The sequence below is a fragment of the Jaculus jaculus genome, chromosome 20 (genome assembly GCF_020740685.1).
Source record: "Jaculus jaculus isolate mJacJac1 chromosome 20, mJacJac1.mat.Y.cur, whole genome shotgun sequence".
NCBI classification, from domain to species: domain Eukaryota; kingdom Metazoa; phylum Chordata; class Mammalia; order Rodentia; family Dipodidae; genus Jaculus; species Jaculus jaculus.
In genome coordinates this window covers 22,196,225-22,216,059 of record NC_059121.1, presented here as the reverse complement: position 1 = coordinate 22,216,059, position 19,835 = coordinate 22,196,225, and the positions used below count along the sequence as shown (strand labels likewise).

The window sequence follows — 19,835 nt, the reverse complement described above, 5'->3', positions numbered from 1 at the left end:
TATTAAAAAGAAATGCAGCAAAGAAAAAAAAAGTTGGCAGCTGTCAATTTCTAACAACGAAACTTAAGATAGAAACAGCTTTGACTACGCTCTCAAAAAACTTCTGGCACTAAATCTGATGAATTATAGACCAAAAAAAAAAAAAAAAGTCCCTTTACTGAACAGACTCTAACTGCTTCCTTCATAGGTCAAAGTTACTTTCTATGATAAACAAAATCCCTATTTCTCAGCTCATGGAGTAATGACTAGTGATCTCAACCACTTCCTGGGTGAGATTACCACAACGGGTCAAATGGAACACCAGGGCACTAAGCACACTTTTTTTTTTTTAAATTTTGCTAACATACTCTGTTATCCTATTATTTATGTATTTTGCTTCCTTCCCATGACTAACCTGATGAACTAAAAATAAAGGTTCTGGTTTTCAATCATCATTGCATATCAAGCCCTTCCGTGCCTTCCTGAAATTCCCTTATTTGTCCGAAATGGGAAGGCGACGTAGGACCACCTGGAGCAATGCATTCCTCTGCCAAATCCCAGACCCTTTGAAGACACGTATCAGTCACACTGTGTTCCCAGTAGTAACTGACCCCTTCACATGACACCCAGGTCAAAATCATGGCAAACAACCCAGGGGATTCATCAATGGCTTCATGTAACTCCTGTCCACTTAGGGCTCTAAAAAAAGCTTCCAATATTTTAAGGTATGGCAATCAATTCTAGAATCATTGTTAGTCTAATCTTGTAGGAAACAATGAAAAAAAATCAAGTGATTGACATTTTGATTTTTGCTATTTTTCCTATTAGATCTGTGGTTTTTTAAAAATGGAGGATAGATGTTGATTTTAGTCTTCTCTGTAATTGGTACAGAGAATTTTAAAATCATTTATTCCCAGCATATAAAGCTGGTGGGTACCAAGTAATTCAATTTAATGAATATGTAAACAGGGCACTTGCTCAAGCTCATACATGGATAGAGAGATCACGATGATATTATATACATATATATGTACGTAGATAGATATCAAATTGTTAAATGCATTAAGCACTACCAGTTAAGTTTTAAGGGGATATAGTGAAAATAAATGTGTCAGTGGCTGAATAAGCAATTGCTTCTGCATTTGGATGTCTAACATAACTGTCAATCCCCCCAAAGCACTGCAACGTGCCATTGGAGCGAGGGTCTCCTGTGACCCTCTGTGGCGGCAGTAGAAGGCTACTGAACATACTGCCTGCTGCCTGGAAGACAGCTCACTCGTACCCGAGCTCACAATCTCCACACTCAGCTCCTTCTTTGCAGACACAAAGTCCGACACAACTCGAGGCCGGCATAAAGCGGGTGGACGTCGAAGCTAACCGTGGGTTATTAAAAGACCTAACAGTGGCACCAACGACATGCAGATGGCCTACGTGGGGCCGTTCACTCTCCGATTCAATGGTATCACTATGGACCACTCGGTTGGTTTGAAGGCCTGCTGAAAAGCGCTAACTTTCTTGGCCTCGGACAGCAGCGTTTGCTGCACCAGCTCAATCGGCCGGGGAGCTCTGAGAGCAGAGTGACTCGGATAGTTTTTCTTTTCCAACTGTTTTCATAGAGATGTTGAGGGCCTGTTCAAACAAATATTTTGGAATCTTTTCAAAACAGATTCTCTTAAAAAATATACAGCTCAGCATATTCTTCACTGAATTATTAGAAACACATGCTTAAACCTTCATCTGAGAGAGTGAAAATACATTTCTAAAGTGAACTGTACTTGGATCTCAGAATATTTTTTAAGTTAGGAATGCTGTACAAAGGCTAATATTCGGAATTAGAGACTTCTGAACGTTTCCAGTTTCTGATTAGTGTGCCATGACTGTTCCCTATCAGTGGTCCTTCCCATCTGACATGTAGGTTAGCTGTACAGGCTCACTGAAAATAGAGAAGCTATATTTGTCTCACCCTGTAAATATTTATGGTCATGCCACAGGAAAAATGTTTTAATATTAAGCATAATTTACAAAATATTTTAAAATGTGACTCAAACCTTGTGTGTCCATTTAAGACACTCCTAAACAGAGAAACCTTATTTCTACTAACACCTTTTCTAAGTTCCACTCCTTAAATTCCTTAAAAATTTTTTGGCTTTTAAATCTGTCTCCACCCTTCTGCTGACCAGTTATGCTTCTCTGAGGTTTAATAACAATCCCATGACTCGCAGGAAGGCTGGCGGCCAGTGTGGAGACCTCAGCTTCAAGCCGCTCATTTCTTCGCATGCCTCTGAAAGCCGAAGCGCTCCAGCACTTGACAGGCTGCGGTAATTTGCTAAAATTCAAAAGGCAATCAGGTATTCCAAAAAATGTCATGCAAATAAATATTCAAAGAACGAACCCACTGTACTTGCTTCAACCTGCGTGGTAAAACATTTTATGTCTGCCAGACAGCTTTTCAATAAAGAGGACAGGAAAAGAAGTTAATCAAGCCATTGCACCTAGAAACTCCTTAGGCTACTAGGAAACTGTAGGTAATCGCTGGCTTGTTGACACGTGTCTCACTCCCTCTGATGTCTACACGACACCCGCTTCCACAAAAGCCCTACTGTGCACGTCTCACTCCTCTGATGTCTACACACCATCCACTTCCACAAAAGCCCTACTGTGCACATGTCTCACTCCTCTGATGTCTACATGGCACCCACTTCCACAAAAGCCCTACTGTGCACTCCATCTTTAATCACTGTTGCCCACGGCTGAGCCTATACAAGGTTCTTCTTTATTTTGGCTAGTCATCTGGTGCTAGTTATCAAATGTATTATATATTATTTAAGTTCCAACAAAATATTAAGCATTATGTGAAACATTAAACATTGCCTAAGTCCCAGACCTCAAGGATTACACAGTAATCTGATGAAGAGAGGGGTAAATAAGCAATCCCAAGAAAAGAAGGAGAAAGGGAGAGAGCAAGTTCTTGTGTGCAACAGTGGAAACAGGACACAGCGAGGGCTGTGGGCTGCTCTGCATACTTGAGGAATGGGGGTCACACGTGGGGTACTCTGCATACTTGAGGAATGGGGTCACACATGGGGTACTTTGCATACTTAAGGAATGGGGGTCACACAGAAGGAGGAACTGGACCCTACCTGGTAGACCTCTGGGGAAGTTATAGGTGAGTTTCATCTTCTTGGTGGTGCTGTGTGTGTAAGGGCACACATGTGCGTGCATCTCTTCAGCAGATTATTATGCAATCTTTGAGGGTCTCAGTCTTACCCACTGGTTAATGTTTCACAATTCTTAATATTTGGCTCAAACGTAACTAATATATAATAAACTTGAGAAGCAGTACCCATTAGCCAGCCAAAGGCCAGAGGTGACCTCACTGCCCTCCTGGACCTCTCTTCCTTATTTACTGAGGTGGGGTCTCTCACTGGACCTGGCCTTGCCACTGTGGCTAGTCTAGCAGGTCAGCTTGCCCTGGGGACCCTGTCTCCATTTCCTGGGTGCTGGGGTGATAGGCAGGCCACCATGGCCTGCTGGGTCTCTTGAAGTGTGCTGGGGTTCCAAACTCTGGTCCTCATACCTGTACAGTCGGCACTTTTCCCGTGTAGCCCCTAAAGAAGTTGGTGAGATACGGGCAAAGGGAGGAGAGTGCTTTGTAACGCAGAGGACTAGGGGTACGGCTCAATGGGGGAGCACACTGTAGCATATGCAAGGCCTTCGGTTGGAGCCCTAATGTGCCGCACGCATCCACACACAAATGCAGAAGAGCACAAACAAAACCAGAAAGTCAAGGTACAAGATAAACTTCTAAAACTCTAAGTGACAGGAGAGAGCTAAGCTCTGTCTGGACCATCGTATAGAGGAGCTCACACACTCACACAGGACTTGATCCTAAACGAAAGCCTTCCTTCCGGTTTCTCTGACTGATTGCTTCTCAGGTCTCTAACTTCAATGTCAGAGTACTCCAGAGCTCAGAGACTTAAAAAAAAATTTTTTTTTGTTTATTTATTTATTTGAGAGTGACAGAGAAAGAGGCAGAGAGAGAGAGATAGAGAATGGGTGCGCCAGGGCCCCCAGCCACTGCAAATGAACTCCAGACACGGGCGCCCCCTTGTGCATCTGGCTAATGTGGGTCCTGGGGAACGTAGCCTCGAACCAGGGTCTTTAGGCTTCACAGGCAAGCACTTAACCGCTAAGCCATCTCTCCAGCCCTCATAGACCTTTTATCTTCTCTGTGCTTGCGGGTGACACGGGAGCTATTATCTCCAGACTGAATGTCTGACTCAAGCATCCAACGGCTCCCAGCTGTGCCTGCTTTATCCCATCGGGTGGACTCTACTGCCCAGCACACGAACCTGCTCACCATTCCTGAAACCCTACAAGCCTCACACCTTTTCCAGTACCTTTGCTCTTCATTTCTAGTAAGAACAAAGTCTACAGGGCTAGAAAGATGGCTCAGTGGCACGGGCACCTGCTGCCCAACTCTGAGTACCTGGGTTCAGATTTCCAGACCCCATGTTAACAGCCAGAAGTTTGCTGGGCGTGGCGGTGCACGCCTTTAATCCCAGCACTCGGGAGGCAGAGGTAGGAGGATCACCGTGAGTTCGAGGCCATCCTGAGACTACACAGTGAATTCCAGGTCAGCCTGGGCTAGAGCGAGACCCTACCTTGAAAATCCAAAAAGGAAAAAAAAAAAGATGAGGTGGAAGGTGGGACCCAGGCTGAAATATGATAACCCACACACGCCGTGCGCCACCCCACCCCACCGCGTCCCACCATAAATAAAAAGTCTACGAGTGTCTTCCATGCAGACACCCACGCTGCTTGCTTCTGCATTTCTTTCCACTCGTTCTTCAATTGCCCCTTTCTCAACAGGGCATTTTGTTACTACGGTCGCCACGCCTAAATTTTCGACACCTTTTCTCCACTCTCGCTACTTTCTGGCCACCTTATCTGCTTGACATTGTGTCCTTAGCATCTGCATCACCTAGCGCGGTACATACACTCGTTGGTTTGGGCCACCTCTGGTGAACTACAGGCTCCCCAAGGACAGGGACCTCTGTCGGCTTGGTTCTTGGCCCATTCCCAGGGTCTGGAACAGGTCTTAACATGCCACCAGAGGCTCAGTACAATCTGGTGCATAAACAAAGTTCACACCTGTAGTTTTGTCTACTTATTATTTATTTGTGAGCAGAAACAGAGAGTCAGACATGCACACACAGAGGAGGGCAAGCACGCCAGGGCCTCCAGCCACTGCCAACGAATGCCAGACACACGTGCCACCTCGTGCATGTGGCTTATGTGGGTCCTGGGGAACTGAACCTGGGTCGTTGGGCTTTGCAGGCTAGCGTCTTAACTGCTCGACCATCTCTCCAGCCTGTAAACTTGTCGTTTTGAAATAACTTTAGGTTGCCACCCAGAAGTCAGAAAAGCAGTACTGCTGAGAGTTCCCATCAACTTAGATTTCCCCAATGGGGACATCTTAAATAATCAGGAAAAAAAAAGCTAATTAAATACTATGGGATAAATCTTACAACTTCTCTGTAGGCAGTGGTTAAGATTCTTGCCTATAAAACCCTAGGTTACAGGTTCAATTCTCCAGAACCCACGTAAGCCAAGATGCATAAGATGGTGCATGCTTCTGGAGTTTGGTTGCAGTGGCAGGGGCCCCTGGCGTGCCCATTCTCTCTCTCTCTAAAATAAATTTCAAAAATTAGGAGAGAAATGATAGAGGAAATAAAATATCAAACGCTGCAGAAAATGAAAAGAAGCAACCTATGAGAAAATTAGTGCAACATGGCAGGCTCAGGTCTTCCTCACACCGTAAACCTCCCCAGTGTCCCGCAAGTGAAGTGGATAAACGAACTGCGGCTATTTAGAAGAACATACCAGAAAGCACTGGGAATGAAAGGAAAATGCCAGCTATTGCAGCTAATGCTGTGATTCCAATACGTGAGAGGCTGGGCAAGAGGAGGGCCATGAGTTTGAGGCCAGCCTGGGTTACACAGTGGGTTCCAGGCCAGCTTGGGCTAAAGCGAGACACTGTTTCAAAAAAAAAAAAAAATTAAATAAATGGGGCTGCAGAAATGGCTTAGCAGTTAAGGTCTTAGCCTACAAAGCCAAAGGACCCACGTAAGCCGGATGTACAAGGTGGCACATGTCTGGAGTTTGTTTACAATGGCTACAGGCTCTGGCACACCCATTCTCTTTCTGCCTTTCTCAAATAAATAAATAAAAGCATTTAAAAATAAATAAATAAACCAAAACAAATAAACAACAACAAAAGAAAACAGAAAAAAAATGTATAGAGTGCTGGAATATACAAAATAGCATTGCAATCACTAAGTCTACAAAAACTTACCAACAAATTTCAACACAACTACATACTGTTGGAATGAGACTGAAATGAATGTCAAGTGAGTCCAAATTTCTATGTTACAGTGCCATAATTTATTTATTTATTTATTTATTTTTGGTTTTTCGAAATAGGGTCTCGCTCTAGCTCATGCTGACCTGGAATTCACTATGAAGTCTCAGGGTGGCCTCAAACTCACAGCGATCTCTTACCATTGCCTCCCAAGTGCTGGGATTATACCGCTGCCTCCCACGTGCTGGGATTAAAGGCATGTGCCACCATGCCCGGCTTTCAGACTTTTTTTTTAAAAAGCATAGTGATTTCTTACTATCATAAAGTAAAATGTCTTTTACTATATTGCTAATAAATACAACTTTTAAAAAATTATCATTATTATTTTTTTTGGTTTTTCGAGGTAGGGTCTCACTCTGGTCCAGGCTGACCTGGAATTAACTATGGAGTCTCAGGGTGGCCTCGAACTCACGGTGATCCTCCTACGTCTGCCTCCCGAGTGCTGGGATTAAAGGCGTGCGCCACCATGCCCGGCTCTGAATACAACTTTATTTTATCAAGATTGATTCTTTGTTATAATCAGAATTTTCTAGGCTGGGGATGCAGCTCCGTTGGCAGAGTGCTTGCCTCACATGCACAGGCCTTGGGCGTGAAGCCGAGCACTGCGTGAACTGGGTGTGGTGGCACATGCGTGTCACATCTGCACTTGGGAGGACCGGATCCAAGTCATTTTTGGCTACATAAGAATTCTAGTTTGAGGCCAGCCTGGGCTTTATAAGACCCGATCACAAAAAGTTTATATTATGTATGCTTTATATGATATACAATATAAAAATAAGCATACGGATATTTTGCAAATGAATATATGCATGCATGCACACGTGCAGTTCCCTTTTATTAAACGTGTTATTATTTTTTAACTGATAAAAGAGGTAGAATAAAAAAAGGCCTGGAGAAAAGCAAATGCTGATAAACACTTGGTTGAAGGTTATAAAATTTCCTATTTTAAAATTCTAAACTGTGACTTAGCTACAAGTAGACGTCTTCATCAAAAACATATGGGCAAAAAACTTGACCTGAAAATTAGCTCTCAGGCCCATGTATCTTAATTAAATGCAGATTCTACCAAGAATGACTTTCAAAATTCTTTTCAATGCAATTCGTGCTTCAAATTTTGGTTTTCAAAACTGCCATAAATTATTGTTTTAATTCTTTTGTGCTGATTGCAGATCATCTCTTATGGGCAAAAGTGATTCAAAACAGAAATGCAAGGCTTCAGTTTTTTCTTGTCCAGTATCGGCACAAGGGGCTCACACACCAGGACCCCTGTGACCAAGCTGAATGCAGATGCACTTCAAGTCAACCCCACCAAAGCAGCTTTCCCCTTGTCGCTCAGCGATACGAACAGTGACCACCCCTCCTTCCCATCTGGGAGTCAGAGCAACACCAGTGGAAGATGGTCAGCGACTTTCCACGAAAGGAGACCAGGAATGTGGGGGAAATTCCCGGAAGGTCACAGTCCTTCATGGAGCTCCTCCTCATCCATTTAATGCAAGTAGCAAAATAAATCAAAATTGACTCAATTTACTTGATGGCAATAATTAAGAATGGTATTAGCTGAGTATTTTGAAACAAAATGCCTGTTTCAATTATAAATGAAAAGTACTTTCAGGCAGCAATGTCCACAGTTACTCTCCAAATCTTATACAAATCTACCAAGAGGGTTTACGGAAAACAGGCAAAATAAATAAAAATTGACTTGATTTACTTGAGTGAAATAATTAAGCAGGGTATTAGCTCAGAATTTTAAAACAAAGTGACTATTTCAATTACAAATGAAGAGGAGCTTCAGGCAACAAAGTCATGGCAATTGTTACTCTCCAAATCTTATTCAAATCTACCAAGAGGGTTTATGGAAAAAAGATAAAATTTCCAGTGTTGTGACCTAACTAGTCTGTATGGGGGAGGGGAAATAAAAAATTGATGGGAGGCTAGCATTTTAATTAAAACTTAACCAGGGCTGGAGAGATGGCTTAGTGGTTAAGGCATTTGCCTGGAAAGCCAAAAGATCCTGGTTCAATGCTCCCAGACCCATGTAAGCCAGATGCCCAAGGGGGCACATGCATCTGGAGTTTGTTTACAGTGGCTAGATGCCCTGGTGTGTGCGCTCTCTCTCTCTGTTTCTCATAAATAAATAAAATATATTTAAACAAATAATTAAAGAGCCGGGCGTGGTGGTGCACACCTTTAATCCCAGCACTCGGGAGGCAGAGGTAGGAGGATCACCATGAGTTCGAGGCCAGCCTGAGCTAGGGTGAGACCCTATTTTGAAAAACCAAAACCAGGGCTGGAGAGATGGCTTAGCGGTTAAGCTCTTGCCTGTGAAGCCTAAGGACCCTGGTTCAAGGCTCGGTTCCCCAGGACCCACGTTAGCCAGATGCACAAGGGGGCGCACTCATCTGGAGTTGGTTTACAGTGGCTGGAAGCCCTGGCGCGCCCATTCTCTCTCTCTCTCTCTCTCTACCTGCCTCTTTCTCTCTCTGTCTGTTGCTCTCAAATAAATAAAAATGAACAAAAATAAAAAAAAGAAAAACCAAAAATCAAAATACTACTACTAATAATAATAATAAAATAAAAACTTAACCAAATTTGAACAATTAAAATTTTCTTCCTTAGAAACTAGGAAGACATTGAAAGAATGTATTCAAATATGTAATTATAAAAAATATGTAATTATGGGGCTGGAGAGATGGCTTAGCGGTTAAACGCTTGCCTATGAAGACTAAGGACCCCGGTTCGAGGCTCGGTTCCCCAGGTCCCACGTTAGCCAGATGCACAAGGGGGCGCACACATCTGGAGTTCGTTTGCAGAGGCTGGAAGCCCTGGCGCGCCCATTCTCTCTCTCTCTCTCTCTCTCTCTCTCTCCCTCTATCTGTCTTTCTGTGTCTGTAGCTCTCAAATAAATAAATAAATAAATAATTTAAAAAATATGTAATTATGTAAATTGGAATCCTGTTTTCTTCTTTGTTTGAGAGCGAGGTAGAAAGAGAGAAGTAGCCAGTGTAAACTAACTTGCGTATGGGCGCTGCCATGAGAAGTTGGGATTGTAGATAACATGGGCTACCACACTTGGCCTGCTTTTGTTACCTTGATCATCTAGACACTGAACACCCCCAAACACAGCCCACCTACTCTTTAGGCAGATGTCTAAAGAAAAAGAGTCTCTTTTGTTTCCATTTATTTGCACGTATGTATGTGTGTGTGTGCATGCGCATGCGCAAGGTCTCTTGCTGCTACAAGACTCAGTGGCTAAGGCCAGAGACCAGGCAAAACCTGTCCGGGTAACTAACTTATGCACAGGAGTTTTATAAGCAAAATACAAAATATACTTTACGATAAAAAGGAGTGCTAGAAAGGGCATATTCCACACATAAGGAGTGTGGGTATAATCTTTTTAAAAAAATATTTATTTGAGAGAGAGAGAGGGAGAGAACAGGTGCACAAGGGACTCCAACCACTGCAAATGAACTCCAGATGCAAGCGCCACCCACTGGAGGGAAGTGAGCTTGGGTCCTTAGGTTTCACAGGCAAGCACCTTAACCACTAGGAAATCTCTCCAGCCTCATGATAACCTTCCTAAAAACAAAGTTGGGCGTGGTAGCCCAAGTCCTTAATCCCAGCACTCAGGAGGCAGAGGCAGGAGGATCGCTTTGAGTTCGAGGCCACCCTGAAACTAAAGAGTGAATTCCAGGTGAGTCTGGGCTAGAGCAAGACCGTACCTCGACAAACCAAAACCAAAACCAAACAAACAAAAAAACCCATTTATTTTTATTTATTTATTTATTTTTGCTTTAAGGTGCCAAGAGCCTAAGCTAGGTATATCCTCTGTTGTGACTTGAATATCTAATGTCTCCTGTAGGCCTATGCGTTTGAACACTTGTCCCCTAGCAGATGACACTGTTAAGAGAGGTTAGGGAACCTTTAAGAGGTGCAGCCTTGTTGGAGGAAGTGAGCTAGTGGGTGGGCTTTTATAACTTCTGGTGTAAGATTTTCTGCTTCGTAACTCAATGTGACTAGCTGGCCAGTGGTGAGCTCCCTCCCGTGATGGAATGTGCCTCCCTGGAAACATAGGGCGAATTAAACCCTTTCCTCCTTCAAGTTCCTTCTGGTCAGATACTTGTTCACAACAATCAGAAAGTAATTAAAACAGAACCTTTACTCTAGAAAGTACACTTTGAGATGCTCCTGGGGGATCAAAATATGGCATTATGTAGAAACCAAACCTCAGAGGTTTGCTTTCTTTTCTTTTCGTTTGTTTGTTTTTAGTACTGTGGTAGTACCCAGGATCTCACATGCATTAGGGAAATGCTCTACCACTAAGCTCCACTCCCAGTCTTTGCACTCTTCAGGACAATTTGTACTCTACACATTGGACTATTTTGTTTGTTTTTGAAAACACCTTATCAACATTAGCCTCAGTTTTTATATACTTTTTACTTATTTATTTATGAGATAAAGATAAATGATCAGAGAGAGAAGAGAGAATGCAGTGGGTAGAGGTCCTGGTGCACCCAAACAATCTCTAGACGCATGGACTACCATGAGCATCTGGCTTATGTGGGTCCTGGGGAATCGAACCTGAGTCCTTAGGCTTTGCAGGTAAGAGTCTTAACTGCTAAGCCATCTCTCCAGCCCATCCTCAGTTTTTATAAATATATATATATATATATTTTTAATTTTTATTTACTTGAGAGCGACAGAGAGAGAGAGAGAATGGGCGTGCCAGGACCTCCAGCCACTGCAAACGAACTCCAGACGAGTGCGCCCCCTTATGCATCTGGCTTACGTGGGTCCTGGGGAAACAAGCCTCGAACTGGGGTCCTTAGGCTTCACAGGCAGGCACTTCACTGATAAGCCATCTCTCCAGCCCCCATCCTCAGTTTTTATGTTCAGGGCTCATGGCAGTGAAAATCGGTGGGTAAACTTGCCTAAAGATGCTTCAGGGGCATGCAGGTTGGGGAGAAGCTCGAGACTGTTTTGTTGCCCAAAAGGCAATGGGATCAGAATGTTTAGAAGCAATTGAGGGGTGGGAAACTTGGGGTGAGGGAGCCCTCCGGAGGTCGGACAGTGCAGAGCAAGAAAGCCCATGCTGCCACACTTGAGCCCTGGGGCTCTTCCTGGCAGACTGTGTCGGCAGTCTGTAGTCCGCTGGACATAGTTGGGTTTTGGGCTTATTTCTGTAAGTAAAACTTTATTTCAACACGGCGAAGCCCGTGGAATGATGTTTTATTTGTGCTGCTTACACCCTACAATGGCAAAGTTACAGGAGCGGTGAGAGTGTTCAGAAAGGGCCCACTGAGAGAGAGTGCGTCCTGGAACAGTTTATTACGAAAGGAAAAAAAGGGGGGGCTGGAGAGATGGCTTAGCAGTTACGGTGTTTGCCTGTGAAGCCCAAGGACTCAGATGCAACTCGCCAGGTCCCACGTAAGCCAGGTGCAAAGAGACATAAGCACGCAAGGCCGCACATGCGCACAGGGGGTGTCTGGTGTTCAACTGCAGTGGGTGGATGCCCTGGCATGCCAATTCTCTCTCTTGCATTAAAAAAAAAAAAAAAAGCCAGAGCTGGAGAGACAGCTTAGCGATTAAGCGCTTGCCTGTGAAGCCTAAGGACTCCGGTTCAAGACTCGATTCCCCAGGACCCACGTTAGCCAGATGCACAAGAGGGCGCACATGTCTGGGGTTTGTTTGCAGTGGCTGGAGGCCCTGGCACGCCCATTCTCTCTCTCTCTCTGCCTCTTTCTCTCTCAGTCTGTCACTCTCAAATAAATAAATAAAAATAAAAAAATTAAAAAGCCAGGCATGGTGGCGCACGCCTTTAATCCCAGCACTCGGAGGCAGAGGTAGGAGGATCTCAGTGACTTTGAGGCCACCCTGAGACTATATAGTGAATTCAAGGTCAGTCTGGACTAGGCTGAGACCCTACCTTGAAAAACCAAAAAAAAAAAAAAAAAAAAGCCAGTCTGCTGGGCTTGCGAAAGAAAGAAAAGAAAAGGCACTCTGAAGGTAGACGTAGGCTACAGTGGGCTGGGAAATGTCTGCCAGAAAGCCCGGTACCCAGGGCTCCATATGAGCAAGAGCTCATCCTTCCTAGATCATTTATGGGGCACCCCCCCCCCCTTGTTGTCACAAGTTAGGAAGGGTTTCGAAGCCTTTGCCAACTGGCTCTTTCCAATGTTAATCTCATGTCTTTGGAATCACCCTTTTCTGATTTACTACTCCTTACTCTCCAAGCTCATGGACACATAGCCTGAAACATCAGGGCTCTACCTCCATCTGCCTTTTCATGGGCAGGAGCTCTCTTTACTTTGTCTTCTTTCCTTCCCCTAATCTTATAAAGTCTCTCTAAACCTTAAAAAAGAAATATCTACTATCTAGCCCTTCGTAGTGGAAAACTGCTTAACCCATGTCCTAGACCCCTAAGGCCCTGAGGGATGGAGAGGAGAGCCGTACAGAGGCATCCTTCAAGCCCTTACCAGATTGAGGTCGGGGATCATGAAGGTAGGTTTCTCTTCTGGGCCTCATTCAGCTCAATCCCTTGCAAAACTCTGCATTAAGAACAAAGCAGGGGCTGGACAGATGGCTTAACAGATAGGCGCTTGCCTGTGAAGCCTAATGACCCCAGGTCGAGGTTCCATTCCCCAGGACCCACCTAAGCCAGATATACAAGGGGGCACATGCATCTGGAGTTCGTCTGCAGTGGCTGGAGGCCCTGGCACGCCCATTCTCTCTCTGCCTCTTTCTGTCTCTGTCTGTCGCTCTCAAATAAATAAAAATAAACAAAATTTAAAAAAAAGAACAACAACAAAGCAAACATCTAATGAAGGCAAGACAACCTAAGCCAAGGCAAGTGACAGCCGCCACTGGGGCAGAGCCAGCGCGCTGCCCTCTCTCCGCAAGGCACCAGCCCTCCGCACAAGGCTCCCTGGGTATTGATTCCACGGGGTTCTTGGGAATACTGGCTCAGAACGGGCTCAACTAGTATTTTCCTGATGAAAAAACATTAGTTCTAAAGATGTATGTTCTGTCAATTATTAACTCCTCATCATAGTGCTCTTAATATTTTGGCGGAAGGAAGGTCCATGTTTGAGCAAAGTACCTGGCATGCAGTCGGAGCGAAACGAGTGTTTCTGACAAAAGAAAGTAATGGAGGAAAGGGAGATGGGGAAGGGGAAAAAGTAGGGAAAGAGGACAAAGGGAGGAAGACAGAAAAGGGAAGCCCAGAAGGAGAGAGAAAAGAGGCAGACAGAAAACTAGAGAATAACTTTACAAGCAACAACGTGTAATGTGAAGTTAAATCAACAAGCAGCACATTCAATTGTATAAGCTTATGATTTCATCTAAAAACATCACAGAAAAGGCAGCCAAGAGGAGAACCTTTAGCAATGCTTTCTTCTGTGTAATGGGATCATATAGTTCTTCATTCTTCCAGGTTTTTTTTTTTTTTCTCTCCAGAAACATTTATTTTAAAGATACTTCTTGGGGCTGGGGAAATGGCTCAGCAGTTAAGGCCCTTGCCTGCAAAGCTTTATGGCCCATATTCAATTCCTCAGGACCCACACAACGCCAGATGCACAAAGTGGACGGTGCATCGGGAGTTCTTTTGCAGTGGCTATAGGCCCTGGTACACCCATTCATTCTCTCTCTCCTTGAGAAAAAATAAATAAAAATTTTAAAAAGATAATCCTCTCAAATTATCCTTAACTTAAAAGTGAAAGACTTGGGCTGGAGAGTTGGCTTAGCAGTTAAGGCACTTGCCTATGAAGCCAAAGGACCCAGGTTCAATTCCCCAGTACCCACATCAGCCAGATGCACAAGGGGGCGCATGCTCCTGGAGTTCATTTGCAGTGGCTGGAGGCCCTGGCACGCCCATTCTCCCTCGGTCTCCTCTCTATCTCGCTCTCTGCTTGCAAATAAAATTTTAAAAAACTAAAAAAAATGTTTTTTAAAGGTGAAAGACTTGCACCATCTATTAGGAGCACAAGCGGTTCAGATAAAATTTTGAAGAAAAGGAGCTTATCATATTGTATATATTCTTTGTACCTTAAATTATATGAATGCTTTGTTTTAAGAACAACTGCTCTCACGGAAGAAGAGCTGTACCGCCTGCGCTGCAGGGGCAGAGCACGGAAGGCGCTGGACACAGCCCTGGCGGGGCGGGGCTGGGCAGGACAGGACGCGGCAGCGGAGCACCTGTCAGCGTGCACGGGGCCCCAGGTCCCGTCCCCACCACTGCGAGACCACCCGGATCAATGACATGAGCACTGGGAGCTCTCCCTAGACGCACAGACACACACGAGCAGCACTATTTTTACTCCCTTTTTACACACAACAGAATCCTACATGCACCTTTCTATTTAGCTTCTTTATTTTAGTTTAGTTTTAGTTTCTCAAGGAAGGGCCTCACTGTAGCCCAGGTTGACCTGGAGTTCACTATGGAGTCTCAAAGTGGTGTGCGCCGCCACGCCCTTATCTTCTACTTATAAGACCTGATAACCATATGTCATCACAAGGGAATAGAGACGAGATTAGAAGAACAAATAATACATGAAGTCATAGAAAAGTTATATAATAGACTTTTAGGCACACTTTCAGGATAAGACTATGAACAGGCAAGCCAAAGATATTTAATCCAAACACATGATTCTTACATCCATTTCTTGTCATTTACTTGGCTGTACTTAGCTACCAGGCTCTGGCAAGACCCTTGCATTTTAAATGTCATGTGACTTTAAAACTGTTAAAAGATGCCTCAACTCCTTGCTAGGTATTTCCAGTAGGCTTCACTGCATTTGCAGTGCTATTACACAGCTGCATTACAACTCTGTGACTGAATAAATACTTGATTGTGTTATAATACTGAGCAGACAGAACGATGATACCTAAACCCTTCTTACCTTTTCTGTCCAACTAAACACACTTATTTATTTATTTTTATTTTATTTTATTTATTTGTTTATTTACATATTTGGTTTTTCGAGGTAGGGTCTCACTCTAGCCCAGGTTGACCCGGAATTCACTATGGAGTCTCAGGGTGGCCTCAAACTCTCGGCAATCCTTCTACCTCTGCCTCCCGAGTGCTAGGATTAAAGGCAATGAGCCACCATGCCCAGCTTTAATCACACTTAAAAAAAAAAAATTTGTCTGTACTCTTTTATGACAGAGAGAGAGAGAGAGAAAGAGAGAGACAGAGAGAGGGAGAATTGGTGCACCAGAGCTTCCAGCCACTGCAATGGAACTCCAGATGCTTGTGTCACCTAATGGGCATGTGCGGCCTTGTGCATGTTTCACCTTTCGCTGTCTGGCTTACGTGGGATCTGGGGAGTAGAACATGGGGCCTTAGGCTTTGCAGACAAGTGCCTTAACCACTAAGCCATCTCTCCAGCTCCAAATACACTTTTGATTTGGCCCTGAAGAATACCCACCAACCCCCAGAGGGCTCCCTCCATCTCCAGGCTTCTGTAAATGTGTCAGTGACGGAAGGAGAAAGGATGATAGAGCACAACCAGTGTCCAGGTAAATGACCCAAAAGTCAAACCAGGGCTGACAGAAGTAGGACAGAGAGGCGGTGCAGGCACACACGCTTGGGAGGGCGTCAGCTTGGCCAATGATCTGGAAGGAGAAGGACACACTGAGGACAAAGAATGAATTTGGGAGTATAAGAGTATTCCAATGGGACTAGAAATAAGATCCTAATCTAGCAAGGTCATGTGTAAATTTAAGGTAACTAATTCTAAGGTCAACATCATTCTTTTTTTAAGCATTTTGCAAAAAGATAGGAATTTTGAGAAAAAAAGACAGTGGACACTGCAAGCCTTATATTTGGCCAGCCAGGCCAAATTAGCCAATGGGTGCAATAGTGGCATGTCTGTTATGGGGGAAACCAACCACTCTCTAATTGGACTAGAGGCCTGCTCCATGGGAGAGAATACATCCCTGATACTGAAAACTTAAGACAGGGGTAGTCATGAGCCCTAGGGGTGTAACGTCTGCTGCTGTCTGGCTAAATGTATATACCATGCTTATCAAACTGCCCAGTAAACACTTCTCTTAATGTTCATACCCTTATATTAATGCTACTCTCACTTTTGGTTAGAGAATCTTCTCTTTTCACATGGCAGTGACCTTGGGACGACTCAAAACACATCATGGTGGTGGAAAGAAGTGACAGGAGTGCTCAGCACTGCGATATCTCTATCACTCCTTCCAAGGCTCAGGGTCCAATGTGGAAGTGGTGGCAGAAATAATGTAAGAGCCAAAGGAAGGGAAGGACTTCTTACAATGTGCTCCCCTGAAATACAAACTGGCCTGGATATCCATGACCTCACAGTCCCGGACACTACCTACACAAGACCATCATAAGAGGAGGAAAAGATCATGGCATCAAATCAAAATAAAAGAGTGACTGATTGAGATGGGGAGGGGAGATGATGGAGAGTGGAGTTTTAAAGAGGAAAGTGGGGGGGGGGGGAGGGAAGGTATTACCATGGGATATTTTTTATAATCCTGGAAGTTGTTAATAAAAATTTGAAAAAAAATGTAAACAGCCCCATGAAGATAACAGATGAGGTCTCTGACATACCAGATTCCTTTTCGTGCTACTGCCAAAGGGCTGGACAGCCCTGCAAGAACACGGGAGGGGAGCGCTGATGAGTGAGTGGTCAGAGCATGTGCGCGATCACTCTCAGCAAGGTCAAAGCTGAGTGAGCTCCTGCTTAGGGCAGAGCTGGGCCTGCAGCGGAGGCCATGAAGGCTCTAGGTGGGAGAACAAGGGGAAGAGGAGCAGAGAAAGACCGACAGAGAAGAAGAAGGCTCAAGAACAGGGCAACTATTGTACAGCCATTGCCTGGCACATACAGGCCCTGCACTCAAGCACCAGCCTGGCACCGCGATGGTAAGACAACCCCTTCAACAGTCTGGCTGTAGGCTGTCTGCAATGGCCAACTTCCCCAGGGCGCAGACCCAGGGCAGCAGCAAAGCAGGAAGCAACCGTGCCACCAGCCCCGTCTTCGGCTCCCAGGCAGTCTGGGAGGAGCAGGGCAATGGGGCTTGGACCGACAGCCGCCACTGGAACATTTCAAAGAGAACTCGGGCCACCTCCCAACCTGTCTGTCCTTTCAATCTCCACCCACAGGCTCTCCCTCCATCCCAAGCAGGTGAAACACTGGTGAAGGGGGAGGGCATGCAGAGTAAAAAGTGTATCCAATTTTTTAAAAAAGTATCCCAGGGGTGGAGAGATGGCTTAGCGGTTAAGCGCTTGCCTGTGAAGCCTAAGGACCCCGGTTCGAGGCTCGGTTCCCCAGGTCCCACGTTAGCCAGATGCACAAGGGGGCGCACGTGTCTGGAGTTCGTTTGCAGTGGCTAGAGGCCCTGGCGTGCCAATTCTTTCCCTCTCCCTCTATCTGTCTTTCTCTCTGTGTCTGTCGCTCTCAAATAAATAAATAAAAAATGAACAAAAAATATTAAAAAAAGTATCCCAAATGATCCAACTGTTTATGACATGTCTCCTTCCCCTATAAATTCCAACTCCATCCTCGACCCAAGTTTAGATCCAGCAGACTACAGCAGTTCAAATTCTTATATTTGAACTAATATAAGTTGATTATATTTGATTGCCACCTAGTGGAAGAGAGAAAAAGCCACATGCTACCAGAGGATAAGTAATTCACAAGGACACTCTCAGGGCCACATGGTTTAGCAAAGTGTGGTGATATGTAAGGCAATTTTAGACAGCACAAGCATGACTGTTAACTAGTCAGGATCTGTGACAATGTGCATTAGAAAAGAGTATACACAACACTTCAAATCCAACATCTCAGAAACATGAGACAGGGCGAAATTAATCCTAATTTTAAAAGTAAACAGACATTTAAGAAACATTGAATTGTAGTATACACATGGTACTCAGATATCACCTAAGTCGTAAGGATGACTCTACAATGACTGAAGTGCTGGAAATCGTTGTAAGCTTATTCTTCTAACGTACAACACTTTGTCCTCAGTGCCTGTGGGTTTTATTTACATATATAAAGTCAAACAATTCACATCTCAACAGAAATAATGTTTCATAGTACTTACGTGCCTTTTTCTCATCAAATCAGTTTCTATTTTTTTAATCGGAAATTACTTCATGAGAAAATAAGTGGTGAGAAACTTGCTAAATTCTTACAAACACGTACCTCCCCTAAAACAGGCTTACGTAGGCGGCTAGGCCATGGTTGTTAACAGCGGATTCCAGCTTGCTTTTATAAATTTCATTACAGAAACATATTTCTCTTTAATCTACCTTGTAAAATTTGCAGAGAACTCTCTGACCCCTTGCCAACTTACTGCAGTGGAATGTACTTTCATGACCTATGTCCTGCAGTCACAGTGGTCAATTATCATCATAGAACTCAGAGGCTTCGAGGAAGCCCCAGGCATCTGGCCAGCATTTGCTAGTGCCCACGCCCACCAGTGCTGGAACGCACAGGGAGCCTCACAAGATTAATTTCTCTCTGTTTTGGGGAATGACTAATTTCTTATGTGACAAATTTCAACACTGGCATCTGTACCTACAAAAAAAGGTATCTGGCAAATGAAAGAAGATTGTCAGATTAGCTCATGCCAATCTTTCTTCATCTCTTGGGCTGGAATTGCTACAAGTCTTGTCAAATTAAGATTCTGCAGATAAGGGGAACGGGAGAGGTTACTGAGTACTTGTTGAATATCTACCTACAACTTTCCACCAAACTATCCTACCTCAACAACTGCTGCTCTCTAAGGGGGTGATCACTCTTAGTTTTCTAATTATTTCTCCAGACTTTTATTTTTCTTTCTCTCTCCATATATCATAAGTAATTGCTTCATTTTTACCCGAGTGTTGGCATAAGATACATACTGCTCTATAGTCCACGTTTTTTCACTTAATAAAATAAATGTTCTATTTTGATAGAACATTTAAATAATGTTTTATGTTTTAATAATGCCACCTCCTTCTTATTAGATGAAAACATTTCACTGTATGAACATGCCAAGATTCTTTATCCAGTCCTACAAGAAAGGATGTTTCAGTTGCTTTCAGCCTTGGTATTTTATACAACCCAGCACATACATTGTTTGATATTGTGAATCAATATCAAACTGGTCCACAGAAACTCTGGAGTTGGCTGCCAGCATTCGAGGGTGGGGGAATCACACTGAATATATGGGTTGAAGTTTAAACACCACAACTTTCGTTCTTTTAACCTGGAGTAGAATATGATTTTCATTCTGTTATGATTTAGTGATTCTCTTTTAAAATATTTTGATTTTTAATTTTTGAACTATATTTACTTATCTGCAAGGAGAGACAAAGTATAGGCCCCCAGGCTCTTTCCACTATGAACAAACTAGTAACAAAGACATACGTGCCACTTTGTGCATCTGGCTTTATGTGGTACTGGGGAACAGAAAC

At 44.0% G+C, this 19,835-nt stretch overlaps 1 protein-coding gene across 3 annotated transcripts in view; it reads right to left on the bottom strand.

The window, feature by feature from the left end:
- The window catches only part of Slc38a9 (solute carrier family 38 member 9), an 81,512-nt gene that overhangs the window by 50,146 nt on the left and 11,531 nt on the right, over positions 1-19,835 (bottom strand). The window lies entirely within an intron of this gene.